The 17,305-nt window shown below is 39.6% G+C and overlaps 1 protein-coding gene across 1 annotated transcript in view; it reads left to right on the top strand.

The window, feature by feature from the left end:
• Nucleotides 1-17,305, top strand: part of PAPPA2 (pappalysin 2) — a 319,782-nt gene that overhangs the window by 92,693 nt on the left and 209,784 nt on the right. The gene's annotated exons all lie outside the window — the stretch shown is intronic.

The following is a 17,305-nucleotide window of genomic DNA, read 5'->3' as shown; positions in this document are numbered from 1 at the left end:
TCTGTCTTTGTTCTATTTTCCCTATTTCTTTCCATCTTTCCACAACTTTTGAAAACAAGCCTGATTCTGAATTTAGATCAGTTTGTGAAAGTATGTTCCACTTGTTTTTAAATAAGCATTATTTGAAAAACAATAAAAAGTGTGTCATTTTTAAACATGATTGAGGAATGCTGAGTTAAATAACAATTGTTTTTCTACATCCTCTATGTTTTTCCATGTGCTTTACATACATTGTTTCATTTAACCTGCATAGCAATTTTAGGAGGCAGTCTTGTTTTTATCCTCAGGCTATTATTATTCTCACTTTTTAGGTTATTTTTATGTTCATTTTTTAAATGATCACAATCACTTTTCAAATTATGAAACCGAGGCTTAGTGAGATTATATAATGTTCCAAATCATTCCATAAGAAAAATGGCAAAGCCCAAATTAACCAGGTCATCTTAATTCAGAGCTACAATCTTTATTTACTTATGCCATCTCCTAGGAATTTAAACAGATTTTAGTTTTATTCAGTACAGGAGGTCTCAGAACCCTGAATAATTTGCATTTAGAATAAAGAGGGAAGTGCACTCCTTTCCTTTTTTTTCTTTTTGACTGTGGAATTCCTTTTGTGAAAAGCGTTTAAAGAGCCATTGTTTCTCATAGAACAGAATCTAGCCTGAGTCAGCCTCATCATCACATTGTTCTTAAGAGCTTCTTGGTGATGGTGATGTTACTGAGACTCAGGCCAGTGTTTTCATGAACACTGAGATCAGTCAAGGAGGTCTAAGTTAGTGTGTACAATTTTACAGTAAAGTCAGCTCAGATATCCACATTACTCCGAGCCACTTGACTCTAACCAAATTGCAACTTGTTTCTATAACTAAACTTACTGTGAGGAAGAAAGATTTGATGCTCCCAGAATTTCCTTTTCATTCCATGCCCCCGTGAAAGATAATTGTTCCCCTTTTCTGGGCAGTGCCCAAAGCATGCTTACTTTTACAGAAATGCCTCTGAATGAGATGAGAAAATCTTTTGCCCAGAAGAGTAAACGGCTGAGAAAATCACGATTGTAAAAATCGAAACAAATACATAAAAATAGAAACAAATACATCAAACTATTAATACTAATTATCTCTGAGGGATTAGAATTTGGATACTAAATAATTTTCCTTTAATTCTTTTTGTGTTCTAAATTATCAATAACATCCATGTAGTACTTTTATTATTAAAAAAGAAGGGGTTAGGTAGAAGGTATAACACAAGGGAAAGGACAGAGGCACTAAACAGCATAGTTGGGTGTAGGTGGGGAGCTGTAAGTAGTTTGATGTTGTTGGAAGTAAAGCATGAGCTGAGTAGTGACAAGAGATGAGATGGTTGTAAGGAAGGTCACAGGTTGGTGAGGTTGGTGGCTTAGGTGGATAACTCCAGCAGCTATGTGGGTAACAGTTTGAGGAATGTAGGCAAGAAGATAGAAGACCACCGTTTGGACAAGAGATTATGAGGACCCATGACAGTGACATTAGAGTGAAGGGGATGGTTGAAAATAATTAATAGGTAAATTAGGTAAGCTTCAGTGATTGAGTGGATGTTAAGGTCGAGAATAAATATGGAGGAGAAAGGATTACTCTCAGGTTTCTGCCTAAGGTGAAAAGGTACAGAAAGCATAGCTCTGAGATCTTCTTCTCCCATCCAGACATTTTGGAGCCATATATGGAAGCATTTGTCTTACTCACCTCTAATCTTTATAGAACCATAGCTATGACATTCCTTCTTTTTGACAGTGAAGAGATCCAATCACAGGACAGTTAAGAGATTTGGTTCACCTATCGCCTTTCTTGTGTGTCACCTTTTCCTATGTGAGCATACAAGGTGTATTAGACACCCCCCCCAATCAAAAAATAACAATAACAAAAGTAGCTACTATTTATTCTGTTCTTCTTATGAGTAAAACTCTGTGATAAATACTTTATATAGCATGTCATTTTTGCCTTCACATCCGTCATTGGAGTTAATTCTTAGTTTATGTTACAGATGAGAAAATTGAGGTTCAGAAAGGTTAAATAATGTGTCCAGGATCACATAGCTAGTAAGTGACAGAGCTTGACTATAAATTCAGGTCTGTCTGATTCAGACTCATGCTTTAGAACCATACTTTAGTATAGAATAGGAGTTGGCAAACTTTTTTGTAAATGGCCAGATAGTAAATACTTTTTAGCTTTCAGGTCACATATGGTCTCTCTTGCATCCTCTTCTTCTGTTTTTTTAAAAACAACTTTTAAATATATAAACATAATTCTTAGTTCACAGGCCATACAAAAACTAGCCACAGCCTGGATTTGGCCTGTAGTCCATAGTTGCAGACCCCTGGTCTAGAGTACACACACATACACACAAACACATGCTCACACATATACACCTTTTAGAGGACATTGGTGATGAAAGGGTAATATGAAGCGTGCTGGGGTAGAAGGAGAACAATGGAGAAATCGCTTAGCTCTAGGTTTCCTGGGGAAAGGGAAATCCAGCTGGAATAGAATATCCATGGTAAACACAGGGAGACCACAAGGGTGTGAGTCATCACTAGGCCATAGTCTGAATGTGATCACTCAGCCAACAAATGATCCTCAGATGGCTTCAAAGCATTAATGTCAGGGGTGGGAGAGGGAGAGAGATTGAGGAAAGGAAATGCATTCCTTAGATAGAATGCTGGCCATGGCCTTCTGGAAAAGGAAGCACAACAGAGTGGCTGAAAGCGCGTGCCTTTCTGGGCCCCAACTCTCAGAGGAGAGGAGAGGGTGAGAGATAAGCCAGGAGGTGAGCGTGAAGAAGGGAAGGTGAGGAGGTTGCTTCCGTGTATGTATACAGACTTCTCTTTCCTCAGCCACAACAGCACTTGCAACTTTCAGATGGACAGAAATGGTCTATCATCTTTCTGTAATTCAAGTCTACAAATGGTAATGCAAAAGGCAAACAAAAACTCTTCCATCAAAAGAGGACACACATGTACTGAAGGCTTATGAGAACTTATTACATGAAAGGATGGAATTAGGAGCCTCTGTCCCTTTTACATGATGACAAGCGAGCCTTGTCTGCAGGTTCCTATGACTTCAGGAGAAGTTGGGAGCACCATCAGAAGGGCCCAGAAAGTTGTGGTGGATTTGGATCTTCCTATGTTGTGTGTCCTTACAACCAGTCAGACTTGTCCTCGAGCATATGAGTGATAGGATATTTTTTAAACACCCATTTTATTATTTAGCTGTCCTTTGCACTTCATTGTTTCATCAAAAGGAGTCAAATATGGACACAGAAATGTTTTCTGCATTCCAATGTATATGTCCCACAGTGGCATTTATTTTAATTCCTTTCAGGGACTCAATATTGAGAAATATTTAGTCCATCACTAGAGGCAATACTGTACCATAGTTAGAGAAAGGGTTGTAGAATCAGAAGCATCTCAGTTCAAGTTTCAGCTTTCCACCAGTCACCAGCATAATGCAATAAGTGCTGTGCTGGAGGGATACAGACTGTGCTAAGGTAGTACCTAGGCTAGAAACTAAGTCTAGACTCAGCAGTTGGGACGGATGTCAGGAAATTTTCCTGGAAGAGGTGACACCTCTACCGATTTTGATAATGGGTAGTTATTAGCAGAAAAGAACAAAGGAAAAGAACATTCTAGGCTGAAGAAATATTTGTGAAATTTCATGGAACCAAGAGAGAGAACATAACAGAGGTGCAGAGCTGTAAGTACTTTGGGGATTTAGAAAAACAATGTAAGAGAAATAATGGCCAGAGACGAAGTTAGACAGGTAACAAGGGGCTGGAGAGTGTGTGTACTGAGAGAGTACGTGAAGGAGTGTCCTTAAAGATAGGAGGTAAACTAAGAACGTGATGACATACGGAAGCCAAGTGAAGAGGAAGTTTCAAGAAGAAAGTGATCAACAATGTCGAATGCCCCAGAAAGGTCAAGAAGGTAAGGATAGAAGGTGTCCACTGGGTAGAAAAACTGAGATATTATTGGTGAATTTGAAGAGGACAGTTTTACTGAGAATGTTGAAGATGAAAGCAGAACATTTTTGAGTTCAATTCATAATTAATGATTTTTCATTGCATAATATTTATAAATGCAAAATCTAAGAAAAAATCATATACTTTGAAATCATTAGTAACAACAGAAGTTCCTCTTTTTCCTACTCCTTAGTTTCTTCTAAGTAGGAGTTATAACTAACTGGATTTGGGAGAAGGTGGCATCAAAATATTTGTTCATGAACCCCAACTAACTAATCTACCTCTCCCTAATAAGTGGTTGGTTTCCTATTCTATCTCCTCTCACAATGAGTATTTCACACCTTCTAAGTCTTCTCAAGTTTCTGTACCCATCACTTCACTCCCCACTCTTACGGAAGCCCCTCACCTTCTCCTTCATTAGGAAAGCAGCATAAATTAGAGGAGCATTCCCTTAATGAAATGCCTGACATCAATCCTCAAAACTATTTGCATTCTTTTCTCCCTTCCCTCCTCCCTTTCTAATGCATGAGAATCTTTCTCTTGATATTCAAGGAGATTCCCAGAAGTGGTGCCTGAGACAGGAATTTTTGTAATTTACTGAGGGTTTCTTTTAGCAGAAAGGGATGAGGAAAACAGAATAAGTCAGGGCAAGAGTCTAAGCAAGCATGTAGTCTCACAGTTCAATTCCACCGGGAGCTCTGGAGCATGAATTGCACCAAGGATTTGGTATCTTGGGGCAAAGGGCTGGCTTTTTGTACCCTCCTGTCAATCAGTCATTGTCTGCCAGCTGCCCTGGGAGGAGACAAGCATAATGTCCTGTGAGGCAGCTCCTATTTGGTGAAAGGGGATTTTTCCAAAGAAAAGGGCCAGCAGTGAACTGTTAGCAGCCAATATTCACAGCAGCTAGGGGTTGGTGGTACTTCTTAGGTAGAGCACCAACAGTATCCACCACACTCCTGTGTACGGTGTATCTCTCCTGATGTGTTCTGCATTTAATTACCTTAATTATATCTTTCTTTCCTTTTTATATTATCTCCCCTTACTGGTGTCTTCCTATTAAACTAATTTAGCAATGCTTAAATCTCCTATCCTAAACATTTTCCGTCCTCCTCTACATCTTCACTGTCAAGATTCTTGTCTATGCTCATTATCTTCTCTTCCTTAAGAGCCACTCATTCTCCAGGCCACTGCAGTCTGGTTTCTGCCTCTACTGTTTTTCTGAAATTGCTTTTGTCGACGTTACTGACCTTGTTTCTAGCTCTGGTGGAGAATTTTCTGTTCTTCTCTTACTTCAATTGCCAGGAACATTTGGATTGATATTCTCCCTTAGCTTTGGAGACGCCAACTCTCCTGGATTCCTTTCCTACCTCTTCATCACGGCTTCTCAGACCTCTCTGCCAATTTCTTTTCTTCCGCCTATTCCTTAAAGTTACTGTTCCTCAGTGTTTGATTCAATGTCTTCTCTTCTCACTCTATATACCTTTTCCTGGGCCAGACTGAGGCTTTTGAGACCATCAGAAAAGATCACCCCTTCACTGTCCCATGATATGTAATTCAAAAGTAAACACATATTTTGGGGGACTTGCCTGGTGGCACAGTGGTTGGGAATCCACCTGTCAATGCAGGGGACACGGGTTCAATCCCTGGTCCAGGAAGATCCCACATGCCGCAGAGGTACTAAGCCCATGCACCACAACTACTGAGCCTGCGCTCTAGAGCCCGAGAGCCACAACTACTGAGCCTGCGTGCACCACATCTACTGAAGCCTGCGCACCTAGAGCCCATGCTCCGCAACAAGAGATGCCACCGCAATGAGAAGCCCATGTACCGCAACGAAGAGTAACCCCCGCTCTCCTCAACTAGAGAAAACCTGCATGCAGCAACGAAGAACCAATGCAGCCAAAAAAAAAAAAAAGTAAACATATATTTTTAAAGAAAGCAAAATCAATATTGTCTCTCTGTAGTCTTTCAAATTGTACACTTCTGGATATAATTTTGAAAATGAACTAACTAGTGCGTGCTCTCTCTCTCTCTCCCTCTGCTGGTTCCCTAAGCACACATTGTGTTGAGTATACCCAATAGGAAGTCAGTAATGCACTACCTCATTCATTCTACAGTTTTCATTATCATCAATTTCTGAATTTATATACTGCTCAGGTCTAAAGAACCATATATACACCTGTCTAATAAACATCTGTAATTTGATTATCAGAGATGACTTCAAACCTTCACCCAGATCTGTTCCTCTTCCTATTTCTCACTTCAGTGAATTGTGCTAACCAGTTACTTAATTTAAAAACCTAGGAATCATTTTGAACTCTTCCTCTTCCTCACCCTAACCTCCTCCAATTAATCACCAATTGCTATTGGTTCTTTTCCTAAATATCTCTCAAATCCAGCCACAGCCTTCTAATAGGCTTCTCTGCCTCCAGTTCTGCAAGCCTCAAATCCATTCTCCACATTTTCTTAAGACCAGTCTTTCCAAAAAGCAAATCTAATCGCGTCTCTTCCTTGCTTTAAAGAACTCTAAACGTCTTATCATGGTTTGTAAGACCTTTCAAGATCCAGCTGCTGTTACCCTCTTCAGTGTCAGTCTTTCTACTTCTCTCCAGCTCTCATGAACCACTTCCCTTCTCTTATCCATTGGGCCTTTCTACCAATGGCTACCTCTTCTTCCCATGTCATCTCCTCTCCAGGATAACTCCTTTTCATCTGCCAGGTTTTGGTATAGATGCCAATTCTGAGAAGACTTCTCTTAATCTTGGTCAAGTGCTCTGGTCCACAGATTCTCACCACACCTTTTACTCTCCCTGCCAGAGTACCTGCTGAGTCCCAGTGTGACTGCCCATTTCCTTGTCATCTCCCCATAAGGCCACCAACTCCATGAGGGTAGGGGTGCTACCTGGGCTTATCCATTGTATACTGGTTTTTTAGCACAGAGCCTGAGATTTAGTAGGTGCTTAGTAAATACTTTCTGAATTAATGAGTGTGTTATCCCACCTTCTGAAATCAAAGTTGAAAGGATTTTCAATCATCAGTGTTTTTATAGGATTCATTCACCTTCCCCATGTCAGTAGAATATAAAGTTGAGAGTTCAGTTTGGTGCATGTGTACTGTCAAAAAGAACTGACTTCTGTGGTGTATGTGTGTGTGTGTGTGTGTGCACGTGTATGACATATTACAGAAAGAATGTTTTGCTTGAAAACAGGATTTGAAGAAAACCTTTAAAAATGTTCTAAAGCAGTGGAAGAAAAAGCTATAGGAGAAGAGAAAAGAAACACACAAAATGACTAAAATACGGGATGACTTCAACTTTTACCATTAGTTGAAACACATCCTGTCTGCTCCAGTTACCCACAAGGACTACTTCTTCCCGGAAAAGCTTCCTATTTTTAAACCCAGTGTAATGTCTGTGGAATTACATCGCCCATTCCCACCCAGGCCCTGAGAGTTTATCATTATACAGTGTTTTTGCCAAGAATCTGCTCTGTCTTTAGTCATCAATAAAGAGTTGTCAAAGAGCACGTATTTGGGGCTTTGGGCTTCAGCTTGGGGCATATTTTTGTCTCTTGCTCTCTACCAGAGACAGCAGATCCTATGTGCGACTCTTTGAAGTTTGACTCTTGTAGACGTAAGCGGGCCCTGTGGTTTAAGTGGATTCTGCAGCAGGGCAGTACTGGTGAACTTGAGAGGGGGAAGAATGGGGTATTCTCTGCCTAATCTTCCAGTTAAAACCCATCTGCACCATTGATATTTTCAACTAATATTAAATGAGCACTTAATAATATGCAAGATGATGTACTAAGTTGTTCTCACACTGAGAAAGACATGGTACTTGACTTCTGGGAGCATTGTCCAGCTAATGAAATAATGAAGCTCTATAATATTGAAATAAAGAATGCTCTATTATATATATATATATATACACATACATACACACATGCATATATGTATCTATGTAAAGACCTATATATACATATATGTGCATATATATACATAATACCTATAAACATTATACATATGCATACATGTAAATGTATAATATGTAAAGACCAACACAGAAGAATACAAATAAGAAGAGAAAATTAATTCAAATCCCATGACCTGTTTCATCCCCTTCTAGATACCTAGATTGACATATGTATATGGTTTTAAATAAATAGAGTTATATTATACTTACTGTTGTACCATCAGCTTTTTCGCTCAATAATATGTTGGGGGCATTTTTCCATTTTAATAAATATAAATCTAGATTATTTTTAATGACTTCATGGCATAAATATTATATACTTTTAATTTAACTTGCCAGACCCATGTTAATGGGAATTTACATTATATTTTGCTATTATACTCTTGTTTGCTATTATGCTATTCTATTAGCAGAATATACTATGCTATTATACTGCTGAGTTATTATACTATATATTTTTGCTATTATTCCATTGCTGTTGGTGCATATTTGAAACTCATACAAATATCTTCTTAGGTTAAATATATAGAGGTAGGATTTCTACTGTTGGCAAATATTGCCAAAGTAGGCTTACATATTGTAATTACATATTACAATCTGTTGTGTTATAGACTAGACTGAATGACTTAGAAACTCAGATTTTGGGGCTCATTTCAGGCTGGGGTGATTGGTGTGGGCTTCACGGAAAAAGTGAGATAGAAAATGGGCCTTGAATGTCAGATACATTTTTGATAATTATATATGTAAAGGAAGAACAGTATAAGCAAAGCAGGGAGGAAAAAAACAAAAACAAACAAACAAAATGACCTAAAACAAAAAAATCAGGGGCATATTTGATGTCAATGAGTAAATCAATTTACCTCGATCAATGGCATAGTGGTGCTGGGGCGATCCTGGAGGGTAGGCTGGTCATCAGATTAAGGGCAACTTTGAGTGGCAACTTAAAGGAAACCTAAAGGACTATTGTGTAGGGCACAGGGAACCAAGAGTGAACAGGAGAACACCAGTTTTGATGTCATATGGTGTAGACTGGAGTGCACATAACATTAGAGGGAGAAAAATAAGAAGACATTTTAGTACATGACAAATAAAGTAAAAAATGATCTATTCCAGACAGTGACAGTGGGAAGGGAAAAATAGGGATGTATTTTAGAGACTCTGTGAAAGAAGACTCTACAGAAGTTGGGACTAAACATCCAATTAGTCACCAACCTCTATAGAATCTTCTTTCACAAAGTCTCTAAACCACGGCTGCCATCACCGAGTCATGCTATGCCTGCTAGATCCACACCAACAATGAGGGTTTGCCCCCATAGCCTGCCCCAAACCCTCACTGCCAGTGGCTGGGCACTGGAACACTATCACCCAGCCCTGCTTGCAGGCAGAGAAAGAAGAAGCAGTCAGAAGTAAGGTCGTCATGTTGCTGTCACCTTCTAACTGGAGCACAGCTGACTGGTAGAATAAATCACATCCAGATCCCTAGGTGCAAGGGAGCTGGACAAATGTATATTTCAACTTTTCTGTCCTCCAGAAAAGGAAGACACAGGAGAAGGAAGGTAGAATTGATGTACACAAACCAATTGACAATATCCACCAAAAACTTCCACAACACCTTATTAACGTCTGCTTCTCTAAGCTGGTTTTTCACTCTGTCCCCCATTCTTGCATATAGTTCCATGCACATTATAATAGTGCCCTTCACCTTGCATTATAATCACATGTTTCCATGGTTATCTTCCTCACTAGACTGAGCTTCTTGAAAAAGAGTTATGTCTTCTGCATCTTTTCATCGCCAAGGCCCAACACAGTGACTCACAGATCCTAGTGAAACCAATTGAAGAACAGAGGAAAGAATGTGTGCTTCGGAGTTAGAGGAACTTGGGTTTAATACTTGCCTCCAAAACGTACAAGCTGTGTGGTTTTGGGCAGGTGACTTTATCTCTGTAAGCTTTAGTTTCTTATCTGTAAAATGAAATAATTACGCTAACTTCATAGACTTGTGAGCTTACATGAGAGAATATATACGAAGCATCTGCCATATATTTGGGATTCAGTTAATTGTGATCACTATTATTATTAGGGGCAAATAAATTATTGCCAGGTTAATGACTTATTCAATGGGTTTCTTAATGATTATTTATCTTGGCAGCAAGGCAGACTTTGAGGAGTTCAGTTTTTTTTTTCCCTTCTGTATTATTATACTCTATTTTGCTTACTATTCTGAAAAACATAAATTTTTAAATTTATCATTCTTTGCATTTTTTATGTTTATGCTGGTTCCGGGCTTTATCTTTTTTTGGGGGGGGCTGTGTTGGATCTTCATTGCTGTGCGCGGGCTTTCTCTAGTTGTGGCGTGTGGGGGCTCTTCATTGCAGTGCACGGGCTTCTCATTGCGGTGGCTTCTCTTATTGCAGAGCAGGGATCTAGGCATGCAAGCTTCAGTAGTTACAGGATGTGGGCTCGGTAGTTGCGGCTTGTGGGCTCTAGAGTGCAGGCTCAGTAGTTCTGGCCCACGGGCCTAGTTGCTCCGCAGCATGTAGGATCTTCCCGGACCAGGGATCGAACCCGTGGCCCCTGCATTGCCAGGCGGATTCTTAACCACTGCACCACCAGGGAAGTCCCTGGGCTTTATCTTTTTTGACCCTATTTTTTAAAATAGTTTTGTGCTATTCCTCTTTCCAAAATCTACGTATGTTCTCTTAAAATTTTAACTCAGCAGGGAGTTCCCTTATAGAACCTGTTCTTTTTGATGTTTATCTCCTTTCTGCTTTATTGGGACAATCTAGAATTACATTGATTTTCAAGGTTTATGCCCTACCTCCAAAGGGCCATTTTCCCCTTGAGAGTCCTAGGCCTTGGAATCATTACTCCCTTTTGGAAATCTGTTTTACTCAAGCTCTAGTCCTTGATGTTACCATCAAGGCCTCAGCTATTGAAAAATTTAAATAGAGTTTCTTTCATTAAAGGAACTCTTTCATTCCATGTCACCATCTAGTTCTTTCTTATTAATAAGAATTAAAATAAATTATCATGACTCTGCTGTTTCCTGACCTTTTTGAGAGATATTATCAGGAAATCAGAAAAAGTATTTATCAGAAGTGCTGCTCTTGCTATTAGCAGCACCAGCCTTCTGGCAGAGACATTCTCATCTGAAGTTCTGGCTCATCACTATATTTTTATTTTGTGTCAATTTTGGAAACTGCTTTTGGGATGTATCAAAACTATCCCTTGCCTGACCATGCCAACAGCACTTTATGCCTAGAAAATTTTCATTGCTATTTTATTTTCACTAAATGTTTTCCATTGTGGGTTTACTTCAGGTGTCAGATTTCAGTTGTGTTTGCTTCCTTTTGCACTGTGGTATTACTTCTATTTCATTTAACTTTATTTCTTTCAAGCAAGGTCTACCCGTCCTCAGACATAGTCTATGATTAGCTCCCCATCAAGTCTTTAAGATGATACTTGCTTTCCTATATTATGATTTTTGAACTTTGTTGCTGGCTATGTAGACATCTGAGACCATAGGTATTGGTATTAATAATATAAGGTTTATTGACAACTGTTTATGTGTGATTTTATAGATGTTATCTCATTTTTCTTCCCAAAAAGTATATGCAGATTATACTTTCATTATTGTCATTTTACAGATAAGGACACTGAGGTGTAACGATGGTAGGCACCTTGCCAATGCCACATGGCCAGTGAGTGTTAGAGGTGGGACATGAGACCAAGTCATTCTGGCTTAAGCACCTGTTCTCAGGATGCTGACACATGCTACCTATGACTTTTGGTTTGGTTATTTTTTCTTAAGTTCAACTGGGTATCTCTTCCACCATGCTTTTCTTTTTCCTTATCCAGATCCAATAAGTTATCTGGGTATTTTTATGCTCCCCTTCCAAATAAATTTCAAGGTATGACTCCCTTGATAAAGTAGGTAAACTACTGCCAAGAACTGGAAACGTGGGATTTACTATTTTCTGCCTCAGAAGGCAATCACAAGTTCTTTTAAAACAAATTCTTTCGACACCATCTTTTGAAGCCAGATGTTCATTCTCTGTATGCTCTTTTCTTTTCCAAAGATACTATATGTTTAAATGAAAGAAGATATATCCATTTTCTATTCCTGCTGCAACAAGTGACCACAAGCTTATTGGCTGAAAACAACACATATTTATTAACTTATTGTCCTGTAGGTCAGAAGTATGACATGGTTCTCGCTGAGCTAACATCAAGGTGTTGTTAGGGTTGCATATCTTTCTGGAGGTTCTACAGGAGAAACCACTTCTTTGCCTTTTCCAGCTTCTAAAGGCTGCCCACATTCTTTGGCTTGCTGCCCCCTTCCTTCCCTCAGCTTCAAAGCCAGAAGTGTAGCATTTCTCTGAGTCTACTTCCATTGCCACCTCTCTTTCTCTGACAACAGGTGGGAAAGGTTCTCTGCTTATAAAGACTCATGTAATTAGATTAGACCCACTCAGATAATCCAGAATAGTCTCCCCATCTCAAAGTCTGTACTCTTAATCACCTCTGCAAAATCCATTTTGCCATGTAAAGTAATATAGTCCCAGGTTCCAGGGACTAGGACATGGACATCTTTGGGAGCATTATTCTGCCTACCATAGAAGATATTATGACATTAGACTTCATGTCCTTTAAATCTCCAGTTAGCTCTTTTATTTCAACCTCAAGTTCTTACAACACATAAAACGTTCTAGAGAATAATTCCATTTTACTTCTAGTAGTAATACTCTTTCCCACATGCATTAGCAAAAGTGAGTTTTTTGGGTGTAATAATTCTTGTCAGTTTCTCCATATTTGAATTTCAAGAAAAAAATGTGTTCCCAGTTGATTATGTCTGAGTGATGATGATATCTAGCCTCTTGTGTGACATTCAGAAGAGAAACAGTAATCATCATGATGTCTTTTTTTCCTGGGGTCATTAGTAGGTTGTTGATTATAATGAGGGGAGTGAAGTGAAGGGGGGGATTATTGAAGGAAGAATCCTGGCTTTTCTTCTTGTGTCATGGAGAGGGTGATAGAGGTGGCATCAATTCAGAGAGAGACAATGGAGGAGAAGTGGGTGTGGGGAAGAAGACTATGAGTTCAGTCAGAGACAAACTGAATATCCTCCAGTCCACATACCCCCTGGGGATGAATGATGTCATACTACCATTAATAATCAAATTACATGAGCTCAGTGTATAGCTATAAAATCTTATCCTCATACATTGTCTTCTTTCTCTAGTATTTCTGGGAGTCTTCGGAAGGGTGTGCCTTAAAAATTCATGCCCACTGGCTTCTGTGGTTCTACTGCTGTTTGCTGTTGAATACTGGCAATGGTATTTACCTTGTCTGCTGACACTCAGCATTTCCAGCTGATGCTTTGCCCTCACTGTTTCTCTAGGGAAAAGCTGGCCTTATTAGAGAACTGGCTTCTAATGCAACCCAAGGCTGTAAAACTCTCAAGTGTTAGAATGGTGCTGACATCCCTTAATTCTTTCCAGAAATGGAGAGAGTGTCCCTTCTCTTCAATTGGTACTTCATTTTGTTATTAGGCCATAAAGCATGGCTTATGTATCCTGGGTTGCACCAATTTTCTTACAAAAAGAGTTCTTTTTGTTTCTTCCTGAGGAACTCGAAATCCAGTCTATAAAATTAGGTAATGGACAAAATGCCATGGTGGTTCTTCCCTGTTCTTGCCTTTTTATCTTTCTGTGGACACTGTCACATACTGCCTCTGTGTTTAGCCAAAAATCAGACACTTCTTGCAAATATATCCATGGAAAAAATGTCCACAGATTCAGTAGTTCGACCACTATTTGAGATGCATTAAAACTCACTGTGTCCGAATTTTGTTTGTGCTCAGGTAGAACCACCCATAACATTGACATGTTGACTTCAAGATGTCTGTGGGTGATCCAGGTAGAGAGAGAGGTATATATCTACCTGAGAGTTTTCCAAATACTGATGGTGCTTCAAAGTTCTAGAGTGGAAAATTCCCAACGGTGAACAAAGAGAGTGACAAAAGAATGGACTACAAACAGGACCCCAGGGAATAACTTTTAAGGATTAGAAGGGGAAAGAGAAACCCACAAAGGAGACTGAGAATCAGTGGTCACAAAAGCAAGAAGAGAATCAGGAAAGAGCGTTGCAATAAAAACAGAGAAGCAGAGAACTTTAAGAAGCAGGAAGTAACTAACAATATAAAAATGAACCAAAGGATTCCAATAAGAAGGTGAATGAATTTTTTCCATTTTTGTGGGGAGGGACAACTAGGAGGTTACTAACAACTTCAACAAAAACATTTTTGATAAAGTGGTTCTCATGAAAGCCAGGTTACAGTGGGATTAGTGGATACATGAAAAAAAGGTAAACAAATGTGAGATGAAGAAATTATCCTTTCAAGAAGTTTGAATTGGAAAGGAAGAGGGTACTAGCTGTGGTTTTCTCAGAAACCTCATCTTGTACGACAAGAGGAAAGGGAATAAAAATAGGTAAGGAAGTAAATGTTTTGAGTGTGTGTGTGTGTGTATGTGTGCATGTGTGTATGTATGGGAGGGGAGTGATAGAGTTCATGATAAATGGCTTCAATTTTATCATCAAAGAAGGAGGCACGATTATCTAAGAGTCAGAGGAGATTGAGGTTGCTGGGAGAGAAGGGGCAAGAAAAGAATGGTAAAGATTTCAAATAATTCCTGAAGAGGAGATGACCATAATCAAATAAAAGTTTAGTCAAGTAGAACTAAAGATCCACGAGATCAGAAAATCCACCTGAGTAAAGGTGACAATGAGAATGGCGTGCAAGAGTCACTGGCAGTAAGGAAGTAAAACATAAGACTGTGTTTTCAGTGGATGTTTCACATAACTGTTGAAATTTCCTCAGGTGACTCTAGGATCTAAGGTAAAGGGGAAGACTGTGAGTCAGACTGTGAAGGCCTTGATGTGTATGGAGCAACCAAGAGATGGGACAATGAAAGAAAGTAGAATGTATATGGTGACATAGTAGAGTGCCATGTGCCCAATAGCAGGAGGACTTTGACAGAGAAGAAAAAACTAAGTTTTCAAAGTGGCACTAGGCAGCTGGGAGAATGCTAGTTGGTACTCTGAGGACCCGTAAGCCCCACGGTGTGAGCACCGTCCAAGGACTGGGGGAGTAGGTCAAAGGGGATATTCACCCAGAGGAGGAAGCATAGTTGGCAAAGTGGATAGCAGATGGGGGTGGCAGAGGGAACACTTCTGTGTATTTTGGGTCAAGAACCATGGTGTACAGTAAGGACAAGAAGGTTTAGATTTGACCAAACCCAAATATCCCAGATTTGGCACCGGTCATTTCTGTGATGGGAATTGGCTGAGGGTCCTTGGGAGCATCTGGTTTTGTTCTAATGGAGGCTGCCTTACCCCCTGTGGAGTGCAGTCAGGATCTTCCTCTGGAGGGAGCTTGGTCTGACTGTAGGAAGCAGGGCCCTGGGTCCCAATCTCAGGGCATACATGCATGCATCTTGTATGTCTTGTTTTTTAACATGTGAATTTTTGATGCTGATTCAACTTCCTTCAGACAGCTCAGGATCTCTTTCTTCTTTCTGGCCTGAATCATTTCTATCAGTCTATAAAGGAGTTATTCAACTGACTATTAAACTAGAGCGCAAGAGCCATTATTTTTATATCCTTTCACTTTTACTTAGTCAGAAACTAAGCAAGAGTTGGGGCTTGCATGGACACTTAGATACTAGAGTGTGGCTAGGGGTCAGCGGTCAAGGGATCCCAACAGAAATCATCTGGGGGACAAAGGACTGTGGTGGGCTGGACACCAGGCAATGTTTAATCCCAAACCAGTAGGCCACAGTGATAAAATAGTGAGGCAGCTGTGCATTCTTCCAGGAGGCATGTCAGAAATAATAGACTCAAGCAATGGGCAGAACAACTTGATATGTCAGCCTCAAGGAAAGCTTGTTTTTGAGAAAATTTTTTATAAAGATCAAGGTGCAGCTTCACTTTGGTCTGTCTGAGTCCTCAGGGAGAAGTTCATGGTGAGTATCTCAATCTAGAGTGTGGCAAGGATGAGTAAAGGGAGATCCTGGCAGAAATTAAGTAGATCAATGCAGTTCACCTCTCTTCATACATAGTTCTGGTCAGTTCATGGTCCCATGCTTTTTATGACATTTATGTATGTCGTTTCACCCTTCTTTGAATATTAAGTTCTTTTGGATGGATGACAAGTTTTTCTCTTAATAAATCATTTCTGAAGCAAGATGTTAAGCTCTGAATTTTAGAATAATGGCCATTTTCTCCACCCTAGGTCTGAGCCAGGCTCTGGTCACATTAGTGGACAAGCTAAGACGTTTATCTTATTAGCTCTGATTAAATTCTGAAATGGTGTACATGTGTTATAATAGGCAAGGCAGTCTACATGCAAACTGGACACCCTGCTATCTACACTTTGCCCTTTTTTGGTTTATGGAATAATCTGGACAAAATCTGTCTTCAACAAAATAAAACTTTCCTGTATCAATTCAATTAGTGACTGTTTCCAACTGTCTCTAGCTTTTAAAAATGTATTTTATCCCTTATACTTGCCAACTTCTATCTATATCTCTATGGAGTGCAGGAATTAGAGTGACTGTACCCAGTTTGCCACAAATATGACATAAACACTCTCATCTGGAAGGGTAATTTATGGCTGGAGAGTGGAATGGGCAAGGAAGAAATGGGAGGTGAGTAGAACCAGCTAATGAGTTGGTGGTGGAAGAGGAGGCCTCTTGGAGGGTGGCTCAAGGGAAATTAGTGCAACTGCTGGGTTGAGGGAGGATAGAAGGATGATGGCCAAGACTGGTAAGTGGCAGACAGAGAAGTCAGGAACACACAGATAGCCCAAGTAAACCATGCCAGGAACAGGGGCATTTGGGGAAAGTGAGGGGGGAGAAAAGAGAGAAAACTGTCAAGTTACCAATTCCTAATTTTAACGGGAACTCTGGAATAGACACAGAGGATGCAGATTTTCTTCCTTGGTACCCTGAGCTGTACATAGGCTATCACTGATCCTCTCTGCCCTTCTTTCTTTCTTTTATTTTCTATTTGTTTCTTTTTTCCCTTTTCTTTCTTCTCTCTCTCCTCCCATCCACCCTCCCTCTTCTCCTTCTATCTGACCAATTAGACCACCTCCATGTTGAAGAGTTACTTGATGTCATCATAACTCCAAACCATCAATTTATCAATACAGGAAATTGTAATTATTATTATTTTTTTTAAACATCTTTATTGAAGTATAATTGCTTTACAATAGTGTGTTACTTTCTGCTTTATAGCAAAGTGAATCAGTTATACATATACATATGTTCCCATATCTCTTCC

This window comes from Eubalaena glacialis, chromosome 3 (assembly GCF_028564815.1).
Source record: "Eubalaena glacialis isolate mEubGla1 chromosome 3, mEubGla1.1.hap2.+ XY, whole genome shotgun sequence".
Classification (NCBI taxonomy): domain Eukaryota; kingdom Metazoa; phylum Chordata; class Mammalia; order Artiodactyla; family Balaenidae; genus Eubalaena; species Eubalaena glacialis.
The sequence above is the reverse complement of the archived record's forward strand: the minus strand, read 5'-3'. Positions and strand labels throughout refer to the sequence as shown.